Below are 23,600 nucleotides of genomic sequence, written 5' to 3' on the forward strand. Positions count from 1 at the left end.
TGTTGCATAAAGAATCATACCGTGGCAATGCCTCAAGTCACTCATAGACGTCATAGACTACGCTGGTAATACACCTCCTAGGAAAACAGGAAATAATAATACAACGTTCAGTTATAGGTGGTTTTCTTTCCCAGTAGTGTCAGTACAGTACAAAGAAGCAGTTGTGTAAAGTTTCGTTTTCTTTTTGTCATAATGCCGAAGAATACACACGTAAACATTGAAAAATTGAAAAATATTGTAAGTAAGTACGGTGGGGGGGGTGATACTTTCAGTTTACGCGGAGAAAGGATTATATATAAATTATGCAATTAGAGGTACAAGTTTCGAGTAAATGGTACTTAAAACGGCACTGCAGTTCTGAGAAAATAGAATACATGCTCACAGTGAAGAGATTCCATCGGGTTTAGAACGATGCACGAATGAGATTTTCTGCAGGGATTTGTGTGATATGATGGTGCGTGCAAATACTCTTTTTCATAAATTAGAGAATGTACAGTAGTGGCAAAAAAAACCGGACCGACCCTTGTAGCTGATTTCAGAGCCTTGTTTACTCCAGAGCACGATAGACAGGTAACTAAGACTTTCGTGGTTCGAATCCTGCCTGGGAAGGAAGCTTTTTTTTTTGTTCCTTATTCAAATTTATTCCCAATACTTTTCAATTGCTGGTAAAATTCATGTTCTGGGAATAATAAGTCAATTAAGTAGTAAACTATCGCTGCAATATTTACCTGCACTGAGGTTGTGTTGACACTTTGAGAGCACGAGTTGCCCATCAATGATTAATTCCTTTCCCTCGATTAAATATTTACTAATAAAATTTACAGTCCATTTCTCGCCCAGATCGAAACACATTTCTTCATTTAATATTCTATGTTTATCATCCTATCATGAGGATAATGACTTCGCCTTACAGAGGTCCTCCTAATACATCACTCCAGAGGTGATAGCAATCGACTAATCTTACAGCCTACTTTTCATTAAAACAGCTCTGTTATTATTATTACAAACAACATCAATGGTATGAATATATTTCAGGCTCTCTTAGATCTTGTTACATCTCCATTTGAATCGATTATTTGAGAAACCACACAAGTCCATTTTAGTCAAAACGAGTTTATTGTGTTTATGACATTAATACATGGAAGGCTGGTTCACAATAAACCGGGAACGGAAACGACAACGAGAACGAGAAAGGAAATAATGTTAAAATAAAAGTATTTAAATGTGAACATTCACAATTAACAAGAAGCTTGCCGGAGCCTGGAAACGGCAACGTGAAAGTTAATTGTGAATGCTCACATTTAAATACATTATAACAATAATTTCTTTCTCGTTTCCGTTCTCTGTTTATTGTGCACCAGCCTGTACTTGCACGTCTGCAGGAGAAAGTAGACATGTACGCCTTATTTTAAGTGATAATGTGATGACCAGGCTTCGGCCTAGGGACACAGAGTAACCAGTATGAGATTTAGAGTACACGGAGTATAAATGACGTCATGGCGTGGAAAGGTGACTGCAACAGCACAGGTGGTCCGTAATATGCATTACCGTTGTGTGTATTGCTGCTTGGCTGCGGTACGTGTAACAGACTTCGGCGTAGGGACACCTGATTGAATGTTACAACTCACGTTAATACTTTAATGGTAGACATTTATTGTCTACACTAGGAATGTACTGTATATACTGTATCTGTACAGGATGAAATATATTTTGTGCCGTACTGTGACCGACTGTTTACATGTTGAGACACGAAGTAACGGCGAGCTCCATCTCCCACTCCACTCGACCAACACAACACTATCGTCCGTGCGTTCTGAACTTCATGAGTTTCTGTGCCCACGGCCGAAGCCTGGTCAAGACAGTATTTCCCTGGAGACGATAAAATCAAAAGATTATATGGAGATATATTTTTCTGGCCTAGTCGTAACAGAGATGGTGCCCCTAAAGAGTTGTAATGTGAGACTTCAATAAGATGTCAGTTATATATTTTAGAATTTTTCTTTCCCTTTTGTAATATGGACAAGATACATTATGTACTACATTTTTACTTAAAGAGCTATTGTTCTCATTAGCTTCCGTAAAAAATATATATACAAACTATTACAATTTTGGAGAAGATTTGGTAGAACGGAGAAAATTCTCTCCGGCACCGGGACTGGAACCCCGGTTTCCAGCTTTACGTGCTGGCATTTTATCCACTAAGCCACACCGGATTCAGGTCCCGATGCCGGATTGAATCCCTCTCATTTCAAGTTCTACCTACTGTATTCCCCTGTGTTGGTCTACTCTAGTGTACCGTATCATAGTATAATGTGACAGTAGACACCATGTTCAACCTCAAGCACAGAGATGCACTCATTACGAGTGACTAAGTGGCCGGGATCCTACGAAATATGGCGCCGTCTTGAATCATGAAGAGATTACTTACGCTGTATCATATTACTATTATGTACCGAAGTACATATTATGGAGTTTTTCAGTGCGGTAATTGGTGGATAAAGCGCCAGCACGTAAAACTGGAAACCCGGTTCGAGTCCCGATGCCAGACAATTTTTCTCCATTGTACCGATTCTTCTCCATATAGAAATGCAGAATTACTGCACTAAAAACGCCATATGTACTTCGGTACATCATAGTAATGCTACAATTTTTACTAAAAACATTTCAGATATATGAGAAGAAACACTTGTCCACGAATTTTAGAGCACCTTGGCACACTCAAATATAATTGAAGGTTTCTTTAAAATACGTATTTACAAAAATGCACCCTAAAGAGGTAAGATCGTAATCCAATATTTATAAGTTTCAGACAGTTTTTTTTTGCGATTTTCTCATAACGTACAGCTAACGACATTGTGTAGTTTCTCAAATACGCTATTAATTCACTTCTTCTTCCCGTCTTTTCTTTACTTGCTACAGATATCTTCTTCTTTCTTGCAGGCGTAAGCTATTGTTACTGTTTCCAATACTTCATTATCTTAATATGTTGAAACTAATGCTCTTATAATCAGATATGACGTAACTATCAAAGTAAATCTTAACCTAGTTCAGTAAGGTCTCCATTAACATATCTCATCAAAAATACTAGAATCCAATCCCCGGCAGAACCTGTGATGTTTATGAATAAGTCAGTTGCTGTGACTGTCCCTTCCTGCCATTTTCATCACGGGGTCGTGATGCTCAACTGATACTTCAATAATAAAATTGTAAATTTAGACTCAAGGAATGCCAACAAAAGAATCTAACTTTCCCTGGTACAGAATTCGTCGTGATCGCAATAGCGTGGAGTCATCTTGCTTGACATTTTAATTGTCCTCTGCCACATCTGGGAGTAATGTGCACTATTGTTGTAATATACGAACAGGAGACCAAGACTTTTTAATTGCATACTGGTGTTACAGTTGTGATACGAGTTTGCAGTTGTTTTGTATAGGCTTACGTATCGGAAAATTTATTCGTCGACTACGAGAAAGCGTTTGATAATATTGTCAGGAGTAAATTAAGAGAAACTCTTATAAAACAAGGACTTCCTGTACACTGAGAACACATTCAACTGTTTAGTGTCCACTAGAAACTTGTATGTACAATAGTTTAACATAATAGGTGAAATTTATAGGAAAATCAATCTATTTTCTGTAGAACAAGTTAGTAAACTTAACCTAGAATTGGAAAACATCCTGTTTTTAGGAAAAAACGAAAACTAGGCTTCATTTATTTAAACCAGGCTTTTCTATTCAAACAATGTACGTTTGATAATATCAATAATTTTGAAGGACGGATAGAACAGAGAAAAATTCTCTCTGGCACCGGGACTCGAATCCGGGTTTTCAGCTCGACGGGCTGTCGCTTTATCCACTAAGCCACACCGGATTCCAGTTCCGATGCCGGATCGAATCCTCTCAGTTTAAGTTCTACAGCTCAATTTTCCCTTTGGTGACCTACCCTCATGTACTTGTCACAGAATATGCAACAGTGGCACAATGTCCAACGCACTATGTATAGAGGTGCACTCATTACGAGAGACTAAGTGGCCGGGATCCGACGGGATGAGCGCCGTCTTGAATCATTAATTACTTACGCGTATCATATTATTATGATGTACCGAAGTACATATGAAATTTCCGTGCAGGGATTCTGCATTACCATATGATGAAGGCTGGATAAAACAGAGAAAAATTCTCTCCGGCATGGGACTCGAACCCGGGTTTTTTCAGCTCTATGTGCTGACGCTATATCCACAAAGTCACACCGGATTCCAGTTCCGATGCCGGATCGAATCCCCTTAAAACTGAGCGGTAGAACTTAAACTGTGTCGTCATATGATGAAAGATGAGTGGAACAGAGAAATTTTCTCTCCGGCACCGGGATTTGAACCCGGGCTTTCAGATCTACGTGCTGACGCTCTATCCATTAATTTTTCTCTGTTCCACTCGTCTTTCATCACATGATGACGCAGAATTTCTGCACCGAAATATCATATGTACTTTGGTACATCATAATAATATATTATATGCGAAAAATAATCACTTAGTGATTTAAGACGGCGCTTATTCCGTCGGATCCCGGCCAGTTAGTCACTCATAACGAGTGCACCTCTGCACATGTGTGGACACTGTGTTACTGTCATAAATATATATGAAGCAGTGCATGAGGATAGGCCACTAGAGGGAACCCAAGCTATGGAACTTAAACTGAGAGGATTCAATCCGACATCGGAATGGGAATCCGGTGTGGCTTAATGGATAGAGCGTCAGCAAGTAGAGCTGAAAACCCGGGATCAAATCCCGGTGCCGGAGAGAATTTTTCTCTGTTCCACTCATCTTTCATCATATAAATTCATTATGTTTAATGAGTTAAACATGAACACAGTGACATGAATAAAATTAATATACATACGTCTGTTACATAAAAATTCAAACCTACATATTCCGTGAAATTCATGTAACACTTACCCCACTGACAGAGGGTAGTTACGTTTAGATGCATAGTAAACAAGTATGCAATGCGCACAGGGTTGTCTTTCAGTGGAGGTCACTTGCTGTTAGTCTGTCATTGAGATTGTGTACAATGGAGCGTCGTAAGGAGCTCAGTTCCGATTTGAAGAAGTTATTGTTCGCTTGGCTCTGAAAGGCTATTCCTATATAAAAAATAAGTAAAATAGTGCGTAAAACACATTCTACAGTGCAACACATTGTAGAAATATGTCGAAATCATGGAACTTGGAATAAATTGGCAAGAAAAACCGAGCAAAAATTGCTAAATATACCTGACGAGAGATTCATAGTTAATCAAGTTGTCAAAAATCCAAGAATAAGTGTTATACAAAATCGAATCATGATTGAAGAGTCTTCAAATACGAAGATCAGTAATCAAACTATCTGGCGTGTGTTGTAAAAAATATGGTTACCATGGCAGAAGACCACGAAAAAGGCCGTACATTAGTGAGACAAATCAAGCTCGAAGATTGGACTTCGATAAACAACATGTTGGTAAGGATGAGGAATTTTGGAACAAGGTGATTTGGTCAGATGAGACGGAGGTAAATTTTTATGGCTCCGATGGCATTCATAGGATATGGAGAAAGCCCAACACACATAACGACAGAAAAAACACATTATCTACAGTGAAACACGGGGTGGATGCATACTATTCTGGGAATGCATGTCTGTAAATGGTGTGGGGAATATTGAGTTCAAAGATGGGATTATGGATAAGTACAGTAGTTTCCCCTAACTATGGTCCACATTTGTCACATTTTTCTTTGTATATTCAGTACTATTCATCCAGATTAAGTGAAATTTTGGCTTCGGACTCTTGTAAGTGTATATTAAATAAATATTGACATATGTGTTTGATATTATTTAATTACAAGTGTTAAAAAAAATAATAAGCATTGGTACATAGTTGTATTCTGAGTTGCCCAACTATGGTCCACTCATATATTCATGCTTGAAAGCATGAATGTACTATAGCTGGAGCTGTAATTATTCGTAGCTCAATACATTGAGTTTCTAATTTAAGGGCAGAAACATAATCTAGCACAGAAATATTAAAAATAAATGAAAAGTACATGGATTATTTTCATTAGTACACATTGCATAAACACACAATAAACAAGTGAAATCTGAAAGTCATTTTCCTCCAATAATGAACAACTACACTCACCGGCAAAAAAATCGGGTCACCTAAAGTTTCTCAATTTTTTTTACCCATTATGAAATGAAGAAAACATTGCTTCCCAGAAAAAAAAAAACTCTTTTTTATTATCACTTGCGCTATTATTTTCAACGCCAAGCAATGGGTATAATTAGAAAGTGTAAAAACTTACAAATTGTTTCAATTTTCTTCCAAATGTTCAACTGATTTTGTGGCCACCCATATGTTACTAATAGCGGATATTGCCTCCCCGTGACTATATGACTGTTACCATTCGCCGATTCAACCCTTCGATCAGATTCTGAATGTCAGTCTGATCGATTCTATTCCATTCTTTACTTAGAAATTTTCGGAGCTGCTGTAAGTTGCTGTGAGGAGTTAGTCGACTTCTAACTCGCTTCCCTAGCAGTCTCCACACATGTTCACTACGGTTTATATCAGGACTTCTTTTTGGCCATATCATCCTATTCAATCCAAAGTCGTGAAAGACCCACACATGTTCAATAGGGTTTATATCAGGACTTCTTCCTGGCCATGCCATCCTATTCAATCCAACGTCGTGAAGGAACTCATTCACGATTCTTGTAGCATGAGGGCGAGCATTGTCATGTATTAACAGGAACTTTTCACCAATAAGTGGGGCATATGGTACCACATGTTAAAATTAGACCTTCTTCGATGTATCTTGGAGCAGTCAAAGCACCTCCATTAATGAAAACAAGTTGTGTGAGCTGCATATAAAATGCCATCCCATACCATTACTGATCCACTTTGGAAACTCACACGTGAACTGAAGGTACATGAAGAAAAACGTTCTCCTTCTCATCTCCAAACACTCTTTCACGTCCATCTGTAAACTAAATCTCGATTCATCTGTGAAGAGCACTCGTCGTCACTGCCTCAGGTTCCAATTGCATGATTGTGAGCAAAACGTAATCGTTCAACACGATGTTGCTGGAGCAATTCTGGGCCTTTAGTTGGTCTTCTGGAATTCAGCCCACATTCATCCAGACGTCTTCTTACAGTTCTCTCACTCACTTTAACTTGTCTTATTTTCTGGAAGGCTCTTCTGGTCGCAATAGCTGTGGAATGGCGATCTCTTAATGTGTCTAGGACAATAAAATGGTCGTCACGAGCCGAAGTTACTCGTTTTCTCCCTGAAACGGGTCTCCTGGAATAACCTCCTGTCCCTCTAAAGCGTCTTTCCAAACTCTGTCTTGGCTAAGGCTAAGCGATCGACGACACCTGCATTCTCTCGTTCTCTTATTTAAAATTCTGCGCACCGCTACCCCAATCTATTTGGCTTCTCGTTTTCAAAATTTATCCGCATATCATCAGCTAAGTACAAGATCTCATCATAACAATTTACTCATTATACCCTACCACAAGACATCTTTATATTCTTCATCTTATACAGTTTCAGTTGCTAGAAATTGGAACTCGCTTCCGAGTGATGTAAGGGGTTGTTGGACAATAACTTCATTTAGGTCAAAATTACATAAATTCTTACTTAACAGATTAATTGCTGGTTAATATTTGTTACTTATAATGAAACTAACATCTGTCCATTGTTATTATTATCATTAATTTTTCTAAATAGATTATAAAACCTCTAATGGCAAAATTTCATTACATTAATATATGAGAATATTAATATTATTATCATTATTATTATTATTATTATTATTATTTATAGAAATATATTTTAGATTTAGATTTTTTGTCCCTGTAACGTAGTTCTAGTAAGTTTATATTAAATTAATTTTCACTATTTTATAGCTACCCCAAATATTAAATTAATTATAATTGATTGAATTAAATTAGCTCATAAATTAAGTTACTACTTTACCTTATAGGTTTATCTAAATTTAAATAAATATGTAGTCTACTAGTCGTTAAAACTGAAGAATATTGCTGGAGAACCTTTTAAGTGTAGTGTAAATATTTGTAATTTAAATATGTATTGTACTGATTAAGGCTGGTTGAGTGGAAGAGAAAGCCTTATGGCCTTAACTCTGCCAGCGAAAATAAAACATTATTATTGTTATTGTTATTGTTATTATTATTATTATTATTATTATTATTATTATTATTATTATTATTATTATAGTACACTCGTTGTACGGTCACATAACGCTGACTATTCCCATCTTCTATCAATGCAACCATTTTGCTGAATCGGTAGGACTTAGTGACATTTGTATACAATGAAATACTCCAATACTGCCTCAAGAGAGCTTACCAGTCTGTAGACTTCTTCAGCATAGCTTGAAATGATTCCGAGAATTTTAGACACAATATTGCAAGAAGAACGAATCTCCTTTTCAGATCATTGTTGGCTATTACGTATTCAGTATTACATTGTTACGTATCACAAAATAAATGAATATCTAAATGAACCTCAACACACCTACAATTATTTGAAAAATCCTACAATTTTCAAAAATGTTTAATAAAATGTAGTTAGCCCAGTTTTTTTTTACCGGTGAGTGTATATTAAAGAACAAAAGTACGGTATCAAAATAAACTAACACATTCTTAGCAAAATATTATGCAAATAAATTCACTGATAATGTTTATTTACCATACTGAGAACTATATTCAGTAGGCTTATTTCTATCCTTTGAATCTCCACTTCTCTTGTAATTCTGTAATTGAAAATAGATCTCTCTTTTTCGAGACGCATTTGGGGTCTTCAATTTGTTTTATTATGTATTCTTTTCAATAGAATAAAATGTCTTCCATTTCTGGCCACCTCAGTAATTGCCGCTTCTAACTATATATGAAACAACAGCTCCATTATTCTTCACTTCCAAAACCTTCCCTGGCCACAATTCCTCCTCATAAGTAACTACCATATAACTATATGCTTTTAGCATTATTTTAACAGATTTCGTCTTCTTTTCCACATCTAACTCACTGTCTGTAAATATGGAGAGTACACTGGAAACATCATAATCTGTATCCAATTCAATTTCATCGCTCTCATAGTCACTTACAGGGACGGCTGTTTTCCTTCTACCCTGAAGTTTTCGTTTTACCCGACCATTATTCGTGCCAGTACCATTGATGCTGGAACAGCCTGCCACTTTATTTACAGGACTATAATGTTAAATGGTGTATTAGAATATACTGAGATACCGTATTTTCAGAAGTAAATAATCAAATTGTTCACATTTCATTAAAACAAATATTTCAAAATGAAATAAAACTATGGTCCACGAAAAATTGTGATACATAGTTGAGGACTGACTTCTAGCCTTGAGGTTAAACATTTTTCACGCAGAGTCCTTAATCTATGCCAGTCTAATTATTACGCGAAAGTAAACACTATATAGCTAGGTTTAATTGTACAAAGAATCATACACCTATATCGTACCAGTTCTACAGAGGAGAGCTTATTAAAACAGACAAACACAAACTGAATGCTGCACACTGATCTTGTTAAGCATCCATATCATTGCCAAGTGTAATGGTAAATAGAAGCATCTATGGGGAACATAATTCCATCACAGTGGCGCCTTAAATGGCAAACACCGAACTCTTGGGGGACTAAGCAGTACACAATGCGTTTTGGACCATAGTTGGGTGCCTGGACCATAGTTATGGGAAATTACGGTATGTGCACAATAACATTCTAAGGTCAAATGTTAGGCAGAGTGCACAAAAAATTGGGATGCCACTTTTGTATATGTTCCAACAAGACAATGACAGTAAACATACTGCTCAAGTCAATAAGGATTGGCTCATATGGAACATATCCCAGCAACTGCGAACATTTCCTCAATCACCAGACTTAAACCCCATCGAACATTTGTGGGAATTATTGAAAAGGAGTGTGAGAAAGCAGAAGTGTACAACCATAGAGGATTTCAAACGTGTAGTGAGAGAAAAAATGGGCTAAAATCAAACCAGAACAGTGTAAAAACTTGGTAAAATGAAAGAGGTGATGCCAAGTAGTAATAAAGTCTAAAACTGTCCACCGTAGTGGTTGAGGGGTTAGCGAGTCTAACTCCGAACCCACGGGCCCGGATTCAATCCCCAGTCGGGACGAGTTGCCTTGGGTGAGGTTTTTTCGGGGTTTTTCCCTCACTCCTATGGATGAATATCAAGTAACTTTATCAGGCGATTGGAACCCCACTCATCTTCGCCACTTCCTTTCCCCCCTATCATCCTTTCCTTCATCATCCCGTTACTTATTCTGGTTTTCAGATCGTTCTACATGCGGCCCTCCGAAGCTGCTGGCTCTCTCGACAGGACTCCGTGGATTGTATTCACGTGATGATGGATAGATTCTGCAACGGAACCCGGGGAAGACCTTCTCGGGGGAGGACTTCCGCTTCGGATCGTTAAGGGAGCCTTGGGGTGGGAGTTGCCGAAGCAGGAGTGGTACATGGATTCTATTGCCTGTAGGGACCGGTCGTTAAGAGGGTCAAGTGGTTAGGTCGGTGCGCGTAGAGGATCGGTGGGCACGCAACTCATCCCATATAGGGGGGGGGTGTATAACAGACCTCAGGTCTAGTGCGTGGAATATTCCCTCCCTCCCTCCTGATGCGAAAAAGAGTCGAAAGGTTGTGCTACAACATATTAATTGTTTTTCAAAAGTGTAAATAATCCAAGTGTACAAACAAGTTTGTTACATAGAAATTGGAGAGCGTCGGAAACCGCACACCAAAATTTGCTACCTGTATTTCAGTCATATAGGAACTGCGCACCAAGATTTTCTACCTGGATTAGTGTCATATGGAAACTGCACACCAAAATGTTTTCTACCTGCTTTGCCGTTTACCAAACATAGTCTTAATTTACCAAACTAACGCCATGACGTGATTCATCACAAGCGTCCCTTAGTGGCTGAGACCTACTTCCGATATAATAACTAGGGTATGGATTTTTAGGCCGTTAAAATATAATTTTAGGTGCCTAAAATAGGCTTAAAAGTGAAGAAAATAGTCTCTAAAGAATTGAAAATAGGCTCTAACAAAAAATAATGTTTTCTATAAAAAAACATGTTTCAAATCATCACGAATTCACTTCTAGAATTTCATAATTTAAATGCTTATACACAGTTACCACCACTGCTGCTAGAAGTACAAGAACAAATATCTAACTAGTTATACATAAACTAAACAATTGAATGTGAAAAATAAGTTTTAGACATAAATTCAGTACACAAACAAGTCAAATATAATCAATTTTTACCACGCCTCGTTCATTATTGTCCATAATTATCTTCGCAATAAATTACTAATGCTTTTTCTCAATTTTCAACTAAAAACCAATGCCGTCTGCCACTCAATACAAATTTGTATGCTGAAAATGGACGTTCCACATTCACTGAAGTAATAGGAGCGTTTCAATTTTGACATTATTTGGACAGGAATGTTACATTGTAAAGCCGTGTTCTTCTCTGCTAGGATATCTGAAGCAGTACGCAGATCCTTCAGTCCTACATTTTCTGCAGAACTTGCTCCACTTTATCCCATACTTTATTTCCAACAGAACCAGAAACACATTTCGAATTTAAAATACAAATTTTCGAAATAAGAATAGCTGTTTTGACCTATTAGAGATAAAACATACTTAATAGGTCAAAATAGGCTTTGTCGTCAAAATAGGCATATTAGGTGTTATTAAATACCAATTTTAGGCAAAATTTTATATGAAACGTGTACTTGCAAGTTTTTATGAACTTATATTTTAAGGATTAAAATAGGTTTTTACCTAAAATCCGAAGTCTAATAGTAACATCGGTTGTGCAATTGTTTTTCGTTTCGTACGAGATGGAGCTTTCGTTTACATCTGAAAGTGAACGGGAAAATTTAGTCCTGGTATACGAGGACTATAAATTTTATAAAGCCAAGGAATTGCAAAACTATGAATTTGTAATTTCAATGAAATATTTTTAGTTTTACATTATATTAAGAAGTAAACATATTATTCTTCTTAAACTTGCCCTTTATACAGATCTTATATGAAAAATATTGAGTGTGCCAATATTCGCTAATAATAGTCTACAGTTACACACCAGAATACACTGCAGAAGTACAATACTAAAGAAGAAAACAGTGTTTGGTGTTTTCTAACAAAATAGTAGTGCTCAGCAATCCTGGTAGTAGCATGCTGCCGATCAACTCAGGACATGACTGTAGAATCACTGTACAGCATTTGGTAAGTACATATAATATTCTTTTAGCTTAACTAATGTAAAATGCGAGCGAGAAGTTTCCACTTTGCGCTTGTAGACCTAGCGCTTAAGCCAACCCTACAAACAGTAATCCAATGGAGTAAGGTCGGGTGATCTCGGTGGCCAAGAAATGACTCCACCGCGTCCGATCCTACGTCCAGGATCCTACTACAACCTAATGTCGTTTTGGTTGCGTCCGCATGTGAGTGCTGATAAAAGATATGAAACTGAGACCCGTCATTTTCAAACAGCTGTATGTCAGATACTGTTAAGAACAGGCCATATGTTCATGTACACTTTTTTTGTTCAGTGAATTTTTCTCCGTTCCACTCATCTTTCATCAAATGATGATGCAAAATATCTGCACGGAAATATCATATATACTTCGGTACATCATAATAACTTTTTGTTCAGAGTCACCAATATTATCACTAGGAACCGGATTTTTATGTAATATTAAGGTGTGAAATATGTACACATTTATGTAAGAAAAATATGCTGAATATGTACCAAAATATGCAAAATCATGAAAATATTTAATATCAATATCTGGCAGATATAGGATAGGGAAGACTCTCCAGTTGTGATTTCATAGAGCACCCGACTTTTTTACCGCACAATTGACACATCTGTAGTGAAAGCTTCGTCCATCGCAATCCATGATTTTATTTTTGTCGTTAGGGTTGAAGATATAAGGGCCATTTTAGATAGTTAAAAGCAGAAGATAAACTCACTTGCACTTTACAGGGACTGTAAGTACTAAAACTAGAGAACTCAGTTAAATGAATGACACAACAGTACTACAAGCATTGTTTCGCTTTACTGGATTAGGAGAAAATAAGAGGAGATGTGGAATACATGGATTTTAGCTGCTCCCTGTAAGAAACAAGTACCTACTAAAGCTCAAACTATAGGCATTTACAAACTGTTGTTTGAAAAGTGACATGCCTGTGTTATTCAGAAGGGTAGGATTATTCCAGCCGAGAACCATACTTTCTAATTGCTCGGAAAATCCCATTTCGGTATAGGTCTACTAAATTTAAAATAAAGACGTCAAGTAATAACCTGAAAGTCTCATGTCAGACTTGACACGGGTTTTCCCTGGAAGAATTAGGAAGAGGGTGGGTAAGGTTGGAAATTGCATGGGAACAGCTTGTTAAGACGTGTGCAGAACAATTATAGTTTCAGAAAAATCATGTCGTCCTCGTCCCACTCCACCGCATGAAGGCAACGCTACTTTTTGAGCGATTTTTACAATACAAGGGAGTTGTATGAGAAAGCTTGCCTTTTGTTCACTTATAATTACAGTGGGCGGTATGGGATGAGTGCCTCATTACTTCGTGGAACTAAGGACGTTATGTTTCATCCCGAAATATATCCTATCTTGGGCAGGTAAAAAGGCTTTTTAAATCTGTGTATTTCAAATTGTAAACTTCCCCAACAGAAGTTTTCTTTTTCCTTTCAGAGAAGTAAAAATGAATAAAACTCCTAAATATGTAGATTTATGTAATACTATGCCATAATATGTAATGTTGGGTAAATATGTAAAAATATGCAGTATCAAATATTAATATATTAATAATAATTACAAGATTCGCAAAGATTTATTTATATACGGTTGGTTGAAAGGAATATAATATGTAATTACATAAAATTCCGGTCACTAATTATCACCCCTCACACCATGTACCTTTCCTTCTGACTCGCTCTATATGTAAGCTATATTTTAAAAGTGAACGATGCTTCATGCACTACGTACTTTAAGGCAAATAAAGAATAAGAATACTACAGGTCTATCATATTATGAGACATGCAAAGAATAATTTAGTTACAAAGCATTAAAAGCTCTGAATCTCGTTTTCTATCGTAATTCTGTGTATTATTTCTGTCGATCATTCTGTGAATATTAGCAGAGGGTATCTGGAATGCAAATAACAAGAGTTAGGGCTAATCTTAATGGAATTATTTAAGATTACTTAGTCGACATTCGAGTGTTAAGTCCAGCAGCTTGTATTGGGTCGTGCAATTAATGATGCAATATGGTTAGTAGTGCGACATTACAAATACGGTCATCGACGCAGCTTTTCTTCAGATTCTTGCTCCATCCCGAGACGTGAGCACCCATCTTGTTGCAAGCGAGTACACGCAGCGAAGTCGATGTATCCGATCACCGGCAGCTTCATGACAACTGAGACACTCACACGTACACATACACGTACAGGTATGATTTTATCTCTCGTTTTTAACTGAATTTAAACCAAAATTAGAACTTAACGGAAGTCTCATAATCGAACTACCTACAAGGCTATACTGAACTCTGTGAATTAGTATGGAGTATTTTTTTTTTTACTCATATTATTAAAAAGCTTTGGCGTGCAAAAGTTGAAGTATTATGAAATCATTTACTTGCTAAATTTATTTCTTAATGGAGCCATATCTTCAGATGCCACAAGAGCCCGAAAGATTATATCTTCCATTATTAATATTAAAAGTTTTTTTCATTTCAAATGTCATGTACCTTGGGTTTTAATAATGCTAGAGGTAGTGTGTAAATAGTAAGGGAAAAATCTCTTCTCTGAAACTCAACTTCCAAGTTCTAGAAGAATACTGAAAATCTGAATTTTTTATAGAAATATTACAAAATCACACATATGGCTACAAATTTATATTGGTTAATTGGTTATAGTTGAAACAGTATGAACTCTTTTTCAAAAGAAACGCTATTTATTTAAATTAAAACTGATTTATGGATATGAAAAAACAAGTATGTTCACGTTAGAGATCAAGTACAATACAACTCTTAAATGTAGTGAATAACAAATAAATTGTACATTTCAAATGTCATGTACCTTGGGTTTTAATAATGCTAGAGGTAGTATGTAAATAGGAAGGAAAAATCTCTCCTCTGAAACTCAACTTCCAAGTGCTAGAAGAATACTCAAAATCTGAATTTTTATAGAAATGTTACAAAATCACACATATGGCTACAAATTTCTATTGGTTAATTGGTTATAGTTGAAACAATATGAACTCTTTTAAAAAAAAAAAGCTATTTATTTAAATTAAAACTAATTTATGGATATAAAAACAAGTATGTTCACGTCAGAGATCAAGTACATTACAACTCTTAGGCTAAATGTAGTGAATCTATGTCTATGCTAATAATAAATCTGTAGCCAAAATTTTTCTGGTAATTTTCGATTTTCCAAAAATTATTGGTGTTAACATGTATAATTAACCATCCTGAAACCGAAAATCGCTTTTTTGAAATTTTTGTTTGTATGTCTGTCTGTCTGTCTGGATGTTTGTTACCTTTTCACGCGATAATGGCTGGACGGATTTCGATGAAAATTGGAATATAAATTAAGTTCAGTGTAACTTAGACTTTAGGCTATATTGTATTCAAAATACGTTATTTAAAAGGGGGTTTATAAGGGGGGCTGAATTAAATAAATCGAAATATCTCGCTTATTATTGCTTTTTGTGAAAAATGTTACATAACAAAAGTTTCTTTATAAATGATTTCCGATAAGTTTTATTCTATGCAAAATTTTGATAGGACTGATATTTAAGAATATACAAAACTTTTAAAATAACAATACAATACATTTTCACCGCCGCCTCAGATTATAGCGTTGTTGTTCCTGCAGTAACTCCTAAGTGCAAAATATAAAATTTTTGAGTAGGAAGAAAAAACACATTTATTCATTCCATGACAATGGTACATAGGATATCGTGAATTCTTACGTTTTCGAAAGAAAGAAATATAATTACATGTCACTATATATTATCCTGTATCACTATTTAAGTTATTTGAAGGGTTCAGAACCATATTGGGCCAAGCGCCATTTACTGAAGACGTAGGAAACAAGGGTTAAAATTAAGTTATTACCATAATTCAATGGAAACATATAGCAAGTAATATAAAGTATACACATTAAAACTAAAAGATATGTCAATCTTCATTAAACTATGATTGCATGTAATAACAAATAAGAAACATGTTAAAGGAATTGTCATTGCACCAAATGAGTGGTCTCTGGATCAAAATAATCGCATTTTAATTTTTTTAATACAATTTAAATTAAGTAACATTAAACTATTTATTCTTCTAACAAACACGAATGTTCCCTGGATGAAATGTCCTATTTTAATTATGTAATTACTTTATATTTATTCTTAACGGGTGCAGCGGAGCGCACGGGTACGGCTAGTAACAAATAAACTATAAAGAATAATTAACTCTAATTATATTAAATACTAGTCATACCCGTGCGCTTCAGTCCAAAAAATTAAATTTTACAGGAGAGACAAAGCAAATTTTCTCCTAAACTGTGAATGCATTTTTATAGTTCAGCATAAAAATGCTAAGCAGAAAGTGTAAAGTCCAGTATGAGTGGTTGGAGGACATGAAATTTCTAATAATAATAATAATAATAATAATAATAATAATAATAATAATAATAATAATAATAATAATAATAATAAAATAGCAGCGATATTAATGAAACCCACATGTTTTGTACATTTTGCAAATATGATGTTAATTGTTCAAACAAAGGTAGCTGCTGCCATTTCCCTCTGTTGCACAAACAACATGAGTCCAAGACTGATGTTGTTTATGCAAATGATGTGAAAATGAATGTCCAAGCTTACTCATTTGAAATACAAGGACTTATGCTATTTATGCGTCAAGACATGCATCTACTAGGCCTACATACGAATACTATACAGCACTTAACTCAATTTTGATTTAAAAAAATGAAATCGTTGTTTATGCATCTACCGATTCAATTCTTTTTTCAGGTTCTACTTTACAATTTGAAGGACTAACGAAACAATGACTATATTTTTATTATCACTGCCCAGTTCATATTTAAATATGCTGTAACAAATACAATGTTCGACGACCTTGGAAATTCTACATAATTATTCCCAACTTAGAAATATTTGCAAAAACAAATGTATTCATTCGCGAAAAATGAAGTAATTATAATATTTGTAAACTCTACACAGAATTTCATTAGTAAAGTTGCATTAAGCATTCAATATTGAACATTTTAATACGCATTATATGCAGTGAATTTTTTTAAATAATTAAGCGAGTTTCAACTAGCCTACATTTTATATTGACTATTACATTTTTACTACGTCATACTACTTTTGACCAATAAAACGGTACGAAAGGATGTGTTTCAACCAAGCATGGCTGTTTATCGCTACAATTTTATCACCTCCCTAGCATTTATTTGTTTTTATCACTTCACTAGCATTTGTTTCTTTGCCAACATTTCAAACTGTAAATTCTTTACGGTACTATAAAACATACCTTGCGATCGTCATTTGTTTTCCGCATAGATAGTCCACTGAAAATGGCGGCTCCATTCAAAAGTTATGGTGAAGCTAACATTAGTGAAATAGAATTTCAGTAAATCAATTAATATTTTTTTCATTGTATTAGAGTACTTTATTTCTTCTAATCTCGACATACTTTCTTCTGTTTTTATTACTTCCCTACCATTTGTTTTTTTGTTTACCAACATTTCAAACTGAAAATTCTTTACAGTACGTTGCTTTGCGATCGTCATTTGTTTACCGCATAGACAGTTAACTGAAAATGGCGGCTCCGTTCAAACGTTTTGGTGAAGCTAACATTAGTGAAATAGAATTTTAGTAAGTCAATTGATATTTTATTGTATTAGAGTACTTTATTTCTTCTAATCTTTATATATTTTCTTCTAATCGTGTAATAGTCAATTAAATTCCACTCGAGCTTTAATTTTCTCTAGATAAATCAAAACCTCTAGTGAGATTACTGTTGATAAATAAATGAAGAAAAATGTTAAAGTACATACCTTGTTTTTCATATTTCATTCTTCAAGCAACAAATATCACAAACAGTGCATACTTACATCACTTGAAAGAATGCACCCTCCGCTACTACTGAGCAGTGAGATTTTAACAACCAACATATTATGACAGAAAATATAATTAAATCTATAATAATACTGAACTAGTGTATACAATATATATTATAGAACATAATAGTAAACATGATACACATGAACTGTAAATACTGTATATGTAATATATACAATTAATTCATTTAACGAAATCAACTCCGTTACGGTGAACAAAAACAATATTCTCAGATTATGAAATTAATACATTTTACTATAACTGCCAGTAAAAATTTGTTTACGCTAAGAAAAAGTTCTTCCTACGTAACATAATGTTACAGCGACAAAATAATAACAAAAATCAATATACAAATTAGTAATATTTATATTTTACACAATAATATACAAATAATTAATTTATCAAAACCTATCCTGTTGCCGTGAACGAAAATATATATTCTGACGTTATGAAATGGAAATCTTGTACGAACATCACATAAAACTTGTTTAAACTAAGAGGATGTTCTTTCTACTTCACATGGCGTTACAGGGGTATGTTTATAATACACTAAATCTTTGTTATTTAATGACCCCATGCGTACCTGCTTGCAATTCTACTCTGACCACGTGACGTAATAGATGTACCAGAAGAAACTACTCGATCCGCTGTACGTTTGGGAACAGAAAATAAATGCGCTGTCTGATAATAAGATTTTATAGACTAACGCAGAGATGTCAAAGCGCCTGCACTGCGTGCTGTCAAGAACCCGCATAACATTTCCTTAAGAGCGATGATTGTATTTTATCTTGCTAAAAAAGTTAATCTTGTTGGAATTGTATTGCTTGTAGTATGAACATGTAATACAGGCGCTTTGACATCCCTGAACTAGCGTATTTGTAACAAGAGAAAGTAATGTAGCATAAGTGATAGTAAGTGAAATTAATAGCTCGATTTGACTAATACCGGTAGTATCTTCTCGCCTACGGCCTGACCTTGTCCTTAGTTCTATCACGCAAACTAGTGTCGTTATGATACAGTATCGCTCGACCATGTTATCACCACATATTGTTTATAGTAACCTGACTAGATAGTGTTAGTGTTTCAAAAATGAAACACTTAACATAACTAGTGTCAAATAGAAATGGGCACAACATATAAATGAGTTAAGTGCACTAATATATTCTTGGGAAAATATTCTAGAAGAGGTTGAACTATTAGATCACTATCAGCAGATTTCTTTAGGGAGTTCACTTTATTTCATTTTTTACTTGTGCTGGTGGGAAGAACAATTTTAACTTGCGATAACTGTATAGCATACCTGCACAAACAGCGCTCAACGAGCGCGCGCGCTCCTTCGGAGCGGGAGAGCTGTGTTTACCGCTCGCCGAAACGGAGAGGAAGATACGTCAGAATGACATAGACTTGCTGTAGGTAGAGGAGAGGGAAACGACCACTCAGCTATCTAGTGGAGTGCAGTGTGTAGGCCTATTATCAGTAACTTTCACGTTGCTTACCTACTGCTACAGTACAGTATGGAGGAATCTAAAAGACGGAACGTAACATTTAACATTTAACGATTTACAGCTCGAACTTATTGATCTTCAATGTGACCTAAGGGCTAAAGATCGCTTGAATAATACTACTATTCCGGTTGAGTTTTACAAGATTAACATTAGCAATAAAATCCACGACTACACAGGCTGGCTGTGAAAATGATTGTTATGTTGGGCTCAACATTTATATTTGTGAGCAACTGTTTTCTATAATCAACTATAGCAAAGGCAGACATCGAACATCTGTAACTGATGTTTCATTACGATCAGTAGGCCTACTGTTCCTTTCAGCTGCCAACAGCATAAAACCTCGTTTTGATGTACTGATAAATAAAAATATAACAAAATGATATTGTACACTTAAGTAGCTATAGAATTTCTATTATTTCTGTAAAATAAATATTTCTTTATTAATTAATAATAGTCCAAGATAGTTTTGTAATCACTGAACGAGAATTCATTTCATAAACACTCGTAATAGTTCTTACTTGTGTGTATATTTTGTACGAGATCACCCCTTCTTCCAGTCCACCCTTATACAGAGCGCAGCTAATAACTGCATTCCGCTCATGAGTTGTGAGACGGCTCGGAGAGCGCAAACCTTGTGAAGGCCTGCTGTAGAGTGGACGGTAAAGGCTGAGAAGCATATTCCTCCACTTTTATCGTAAAATTTGGGTCTAGATTAGTATTTGGCTTAAATTATTGTTACAGTTGTTCAGAAAATAGCTTAACTGTTCCTCAGGTGAGAGATGAATACTATTTATTAAGCCTATTAACTTTCAATGCAGTGTCTGGATACGTTGTTTCGTTAAAAACCATGATTTTCTCCGTAAATAATTATCGTACATATACATGCAATTGAGGACTTAGATACAATAACAGCAAAAGTAGATTTAAGTTACTTTGAGAAATTGAAAGACAAAGTTTTAAATTTGAATAACTGAACAATTAACACTAGTGTGATGTTAAAAGTTACATAGATTGTTGTTAACAATTAAATAAGACATTTCTAAATTTTATACTTGAATATCTTGCATGATTTCAAGGATAGACTATAAATAATTAAACTTTGTTAACATACGCTGTTATTGCATGGAATGCAGAAATATTATTTAAATAAAAGTTTTGACTAATTCATTAGATGAACATGAATGCACTGTGATTGGAAAACAGGTTTGGATGATTCTTTGAATTAATTAACATGATTATGATTCAGTTTAACGTTTTTATTTCCCTCATCACTTTTATGCACTGTTCTCGCCTCACTAGTAGGCGCCATTTTGTCCTCTTCACGCTAGAGATGAGCTTAAACGATATTTTCAAGTATCTGTGACAACTGTGACTGTGACAATTAAATACATGTTATTTTTATCGGTGATTTTGTCACACCGATATTTTATATCGATACCTAAGCACAATGTGCATGAATTACATCCATATTTTGTCACACCGATAAAAATTAGCAGGAAATATTGAAGAGCAGTGAAATATAAATACGATTTCTCTATATACACCACTCATCAGTGATTTATATGGGAAAATTCAACAAAGAAATTATGTATATGTACCATTAACAAATAAATACTTATCTAACTGAACAGTAATATGTCAAAAGTTAAAAGGGTTATATTATAGATATTCAACCAGTTGATCATTTTTAAATGTAGTTGGGTATGCAGAAATTGAGGTTATATGATTATCCTAATCGTTTTAAAAATTGATCCTTTTTATTGCATATAATATAATAGATAAATTATTTAAGTCGTGCATTAACATTATAATATTGAGTCACAGAATAAAAATTAATGAAACATAAGTATTCGGAAAAACACTGGAAAATAATTACAAAACAAAACAGTTGTTCAGACAGAATTTTACACAAGATTAAGTACTGGTAACCAATGATGTTGTTATTTAAATCGTGTAATAACTACATCATTTATAATAAGATGGAGAAACTACCGCCAGATTGCTGTTATTGTATCATGCGCAAGCGCAAACCTACGACGTAGAGGAGAAAATATCAGTCACAGAGTACTGAATACGGAGCAGATTTCGATAGCGATATTTTGTCACAGATATTTTGCGTCATCAGTCACAGGTTTATCTGTGACAAAAAAATACCTGTGACAAAATATCGGTTTGTGAAATATCGGCCATCTCTAATTCACGCTATAGCATTAAGAGCGTAGCACATGGCAACCATTTCTGTAAGCTCCTGATTTCTAGGAGCTGCGGACGGAATTAAGAAGACGTTTATCCAAGAGCAGAAGGTTTAAGGATTTTGGAAATGATGCTTACGCAATAACAGCGTGAGTAGACTTACGCTGTTATTGTATCCAGGTCCTCAATTGATTTTCAAAACTACTACAGTATTCAAGCCGCAATTCTTCTTCTTCTTCTTCTTCTTCTTTTGTGGTTTAATTACACAGAATTTAGACCTACTGAATTATAGAGGGTAAATGATTTGTTCCCAAGTCTCATATGTTCTTGTTTAGTCAACTGTCCGAAGACATGTCTGAACCTCAAAAGTGATACCAACAAGGCATCACTTATGAGGCAACTAGACCAGGATATAATGGGGTAGGGTGGCCAATTCCTTTCCCCCTCCATTGCATACATCGCTGACTAGCTCCGTATTACATTAGTCAGACCTCAGATGGATACAAACAATTGTTCTTCCTCTGACACATATCGTCAAATGAGATGTACTGCCTGATAATAGATACTGTTTTTAATGCTATGAAACTAATTAAGTAGAGTCCACACCTGTGGAGTAACGGTTAGCGCGTCTGACCGCGAAACCAGGTTCGAATCCCGGTCGGAGCAAGTTACCTGGTTAAGATTTTTTCCAGGGTTTTCCCTCAACCCAATATGAGCAAATGCTGGGTAACTATCGGTGCTGGACCGCGGACTCATTTCACCGGCATTATCACCTTCATCTCATTCAGACGCTAAATAACTTAAGATATTGATACAGCGCCGTAAAATAACCTATTAAAAATAAAATATATATATATATATATATATAAGTGAAGAATTAAATATGTGCCTAGTTTTTTGTTTTTGTTTGTTTGCTTGTTTTTTTTTTTTTTTTTTTTTTTTTTTGTATGTTTGAGAAAATTTAGTGTGTAGTTTGCGGCACATTATATATTTGTTGCAATTTTTTCAATTGCATTATTTATGTTTCGATGTGTTTTTTCCCAGGTACATGGATGTCAGTTAATTATTTAAGCATTGAGGCGTATATGGGTAATTCTCCAGAAAATATGCATTTTGAATGTTACATTTTCCGAAATTTACAATTGGGATAAAAGTGATTCTTTGCATGTTTTTGCCTTTATCCTTGCTAACTTTATTAAACTACATTATTCGTCTAGATAAAATTTTGGTATTTTGTATTAAATCCACTTTAAATATTTCGCGCGACTACAAACGTGACACTAGGTACGATTTGGTTCTCGTGCTCAAATTTTTACATTCCCTTCTTCTATCCGTATTCCTCATTTTCGCTCTATTTTAAACTACGAATAAGAGAAAAAGTTATGCAAGAAGAAACAGCACAAAAATACATTATTTGAACCTAACGTTTTACACCTGCTGGTTTAAAACACAGCTCACGTTTTGCCCCAAATGAATCTATTATTTTATTTAAAAATCTGAACTAATGAAATTCATCAATAAAAAAATAAAAAACGAAATAGTTAGGGTCATCCTGGGAGATCTCGACACTTTTAAGAAAAGTAGCCATTGCGAGCACCGTTCCTAGAGAAAAAAGTTCGAACTTGTTGACTGTGTTTGTA

General features: G+C 35.1%; 1 protein-coding gene across 1 annotated transcript in view; it reads left to right on the forward strand.

Annotated features, from left to right (window-relative positions):
• Positions 1 to 14,419: 14,419 nt before the first annotated feature.
• Tdh (L-threonine dehydrogenase) overlaps positions 14,420 to 23,600 on the forward strand; it is a 101,211-nt gene continuing 92,030 nt past the window's right edge. Inside the window, exon 1 of the mRNA XM_069820687.1 lies at positions 14,420 to 14,564. The gene's annotated coding sequence lies outside the window, so the exon portion shown is untranslated. The remainder of the gene's footprint in view (positions 14,565 to 23,600) is intronic.

Source organism: Periplaneta americana, chromosome 3 (genome assembly GCF_040183065.1).
Source record: "Periplaneta americana isolate PAMFEO1 chromosome 3, P.americana_PAMFEO1_priV1, whole genome shotgun sequence".
NCBI classification, from domain to species: domain Eukaryota; kingdom Metazoa; phylum Arthropoda; class Insecta; order Blattodea; family Blattidae; genus Periplaneta; species Periplaneta americana.